Source organism: Lolium rigidum, chromosome 3 (genome assembly GCF_022539505.1).
Source record: "Lolium rigidum isolate FL_2022 chromosome 3, APGP_CSIRO_Lrig_0.1, whole genome shotgun sequence".
Classification (NCBI taxonomy): Eukaryota; Viridiplantae; Streptophyta; class Magnoliopsida; order Poales; family Poaceae; genus Lolium; species Lolium rigidum.
Genome location: NC_061510.1, coordinates 231,882,542 through 231,886,982, shown reverse-complemented (window position 1 = coordinate 231,886,982; position 4,441 = coordinate 231,882,542).

Genomic DNA, 4,441 nt, shown 5'->3' with positions numbered 1-4,441 from the left:
AAGGAGAGTGAAAGCTCTAAGCTTGGGGATGCACCCGGTGGTTCACCCCTGCATATATCAAGAAGACTCAAGCGTCTAAGCTTGGGGATGCCCAAGGCATCCCCTTCTTCATCGACAAATTATCGAGGTTCCTTCTCTTGAAACTATATTTTTATTCCATCACATCTTATGTGCTTTTTCTTGGAGCGTCTCGTTTGTTTGCTTTTGTTTTTGTTTGTGTTTGAATAAATTGGATTACATCATGCTTGTGTGGGAGAGAGACACGCTCCGCTGGTTCGTATGAACACATGTGTTCTTAGCTCATAATATTCATGGCGAAGTTTTCTCTTCGTTAAATTGTTATATGGTTGGAATTGGAAAATGATACATGTAGTAATTGCTAAAATGTCTTGGGTAATGTGATACTTGGCAATTGTTGTGCTCATGTTTAAGCTCTTGCATCATATACTTTGCACCTATTAGTGAAGAATACATAGAGCATGCTAAAATTTGGTTTGCATAATTGGTCTCTCTAAGGTCTAGATAATTTCTAGTAAGGTGTTTGAACAACAAGGAAGACGATGTATAGTCTTATAATACTTGTAATATGTCTTTTATGTGAGTTTTGTTGTACTAGTTCATCCTTGTGTTTGCCTCAAACAACCTTGCTAGCCTAAACCTTGTATCGAGAGGGAATACTTCTCATGCATCCAAATACTTGAGCCAACACTATGCCATTTGTGTCCACCATACCTACCTACTACATGGTATTTCTCCGCCATTCCAAAGTAAATTGCTTGAGTGCTACCTTTAAACAATTCAAAATTTATTACCTCTTATTTGTGTCAATGTTTTATAGCTCATGAGGAAGTATGTGGTGTTTATCTTTCAATCTTGTTGGGCAACTTTCACCAATGGACTAGTGGCTTCATCCGCTTATCCAATAATTTTGCAAAAAGAGCTGGCAATGGGATTCCCAGTCCCAAATTAATTAACAAAAATAGACACTCCTCCATGGTATGTGATTGTTGGACGGCACCCGAAGGATTCGGTTAGCCATGGCTTGTGTAAGCAAAGGTTGGGAGGAGTGTCATCATAATAAAACTAAAATAAAAAGGTACTCCTTCATGGTATGAGATTGTTGGCAGGCACCCGAGGATTCGGTTAGCCATGGTTTGTGAAAGAAAGGTTGGAAGGAGTGCCATCCAAAAATAAAATAAAATGGGAGCCGCTCTTTGAAGGTTTGTTTGGCAAGGGGGTTAGAGTACCCGCTACCATTCGTTGACAACAACATACACCTCTCAAAACTTTATTTTTATGCTCTCTTTATGTTTTCAAAATCAAAGCTCTAGCACAAATATAGCAATCGATGCTTTTCCTCTATGAAGGACCATTCTTTTACTTTCATTGTTGAGTCAGTTCACCTATTTCTCTCCATCTCAAGAAGCAAACACTTGTGTGAACTGTGCATTGATTCTTACATATTTGCATATTGCATTTGTTATATTGCTTTGCATTGACAATTATCCATGAGATATACATGTTACAAGTTGAAAGCAACCGCTGAAACTTCATCTTCCATTGTGTTGCTTCAATGTCTCTACTTTGAATTATTGCTTTATGAGTTAACTCTTATGCAAGACTTATTGATGCTTGTCTTGAAGTGCTATTCATGAAAAGTCTTTGCTTTATGATTCAGTTGTTTACTCATGTCATATACATTGTTTTGATCGCTGCATTCACTACATATGCTTTACAAATAGTATGATCAAGTTTATGATGACATGTCACTCCAGAAATTATCTTTGTTATCGTTTTACCTGCTCGGGACGAGCAGAACTAAGCTTGGGGATGCTGATACGTCTCCAACGTATCGATAATTTCTTGCGTTCCATGCCACATTATTGATGTTATCTACATGTTTTATGCACACTTTATGTCATATTCGTGCATTTTCTGGAACTAACCTATTAACAAGATGCCGAAGTGCCAGTTCTCGTTTTCTGCTGTTTTTGGTTTCAGAAATCCTAGTAACGAAATATTCTCGGAATCGGATGAAATCAACGCCAAAGTTCCTATTTTCATCGGAAGCATCCGGAACACCCGGGAAGGACCGAGAGGGGGGCCACGGGGCCACCAAACCCTAGGCCGGCGCGGCCGGAGGGGGGCCGCGCCGCCCTATGGTGTGGCCCCCCGTCGGCCCTCCTGCGCCGCCTCTTCGCCTATATAAAGCCCCTGGATCAGAAAACCCGATACCAATTGACGAAACCCACGAAACCCGCCGGAGCCGCCGCCATCGCGAAGCCAAGATCCGGGGGACAGGATCTCTGTTCCGGCACCCTGCCGGAGCGGGGAAGTGCCCCGGAAGGCTTCTCCATCGACACCGCTGCCATCTCCATCGCCATCTTCATCACCGCTGCTGCTCCCATGAGGAGGGAGTAGTTCTCCATCGAGGCTCGGGGCTGTACCGGTAGCTATGTGGTTCATCTCTCTCCTATGTGCTTCAATACAATAATCTCATGAGCTGCCTTACATGATTGAGATTCATATGATGATGCTTGTAATCTAGATGTCATTATGCTAGTCAAGTAGGTTTTACTTATGTGATCTCCGGAGACTCCTCGTCCCACGTGTGTAAAGGTGACAGTGTGTGCACCGTGTGGGTCTCTTAGGCTAGATTTCACAGAATACTTACTCATTGAATGGTATAGTGAGGTGCTTATTTATATCTCTTTATGATTACAGCATGTTGTATCACAATTTATCCATGTGCTACTCTAGTGATTTGTTATTAAAGTAGTTTATTCCTCCTGCATGTGTGCAAAGGTGACGATGCGTGCACCGTGTTAGTACTTGGTTTATGCTATGATCATGATCTCTTGTAGATTATGGAGTTAACTATTGCTATGATATATTGATGTGATCTATTCCTCCTACATATGCATGAAGGTGACGAGTGTGCATGCTATGCTAGTACTTGGTTTAGTCTGTTGATCTATCTTACACTAAAGGTTACTTAAACATGAGCATTATTGTGGAGCTTGTTAACTCCGGCATTGAGGGTTCGTGTAATCCTACGCAATGTGTTCATCATCCAACAAAAGTGTAGAGTATGCATTTATCTGTTCTGTTATGTGATCAATGTTGAGAGTGTCCACTAGTGAAAGTGTAATCCCTAGGCCTTGTTCCTAAATACTGCTGAGTTACTACTGCTTGTTTACTGTTTTACTGCGTTACTACTGCTGCAATACCACCATCATCAACTACACGCCAAGCACTTTTCTGCCACCGTTGCTACTACTCATACTTATTTATACCACCTGTATTTCACTATCTCTTCGCCGAACTAGTGCACCTATTAGGTGTGTTGGGGACACAAGAGACTTCTTGCTTTGTGGTTGCGGGGTTGCATGAGAGGGATATCTTTGACCTCTTCCTCCCTGAGTTCGATAAACCTTGGGTATCCACTTAAGGGAAACTTGCTGCTGTTCTACAAACCTCTACTCTTGGAGGCCCAACACTGTCTACAGGAAAGGAGGGGGAACGTAGACATCAAGTACTTGGCGTAGTTTATGATTGTGATCTCTTGTAGATTATGAAGTTAACTATTACTATGATAGTATTGATGTGATCTATTCCCCCTTTCATAGTCTGTCGGTGACGGTGTGCATGCTATGTTAGTACTCGGTGTAATTGCGTTGGTCTATCATGCACTCTAAGGTTATTTAAATATGAACATCGAATGTTGTGGAGCTTGTTAACTCCGGCATTGAGGTGCTCTCGTAGCCCTACACAATTTGTGGTGTTCATCATCCAACAAGAGAGTGTAGAGTGGTTTTGTTATGTGATCAATGTTGAGAGTGTCCACTAGTGAAAGTATGATCCCTAGGCCTTGTTTCCAAATACTGCAATCATCGCTTATTTACTGTTTTACTGCATCTTTACTTCCTGCAATATTACTACCATCAATCGCACGCCAGCAAGCTATTTTCACGGCGCCAGTTACTACTGCTCATATTCATTCATACCACTTGTATTTCACTATCTCTTCGCCAAACTAGTGCACCTATACATCGACAAGTGTATTGGGTGTGTTGGGGACACAAGAGACTTCTTGTATCGTGATTGCGGGGTTGCTTGAGAGGGATATCTTTGACCTCTTCCTCCACGAGTTCGATAAACCTTGGGTGATCCACTTAAGGGAAACTTGCTGCTGTTCTACAAACCTCTCGCTCTTGGAGGCCCAACACTGTCTACAAGAATAGAAGCACCCGTAGACATCAAGCACTTTTACGGCGCCGTTGCCGGGGAGGAAAGGTAAAAGGCACTCATACTCCGGTCCCGGGTAAAAGTACTTTTCACGGCGCCGTTGCCGGGAGGAAAGGTAAAAGGCACTCATACTCCGGTCCCAGGTAACTAAGTACTTTTCTGTTGCCGTTGTGTGTGTGCTCGAACCTATTTC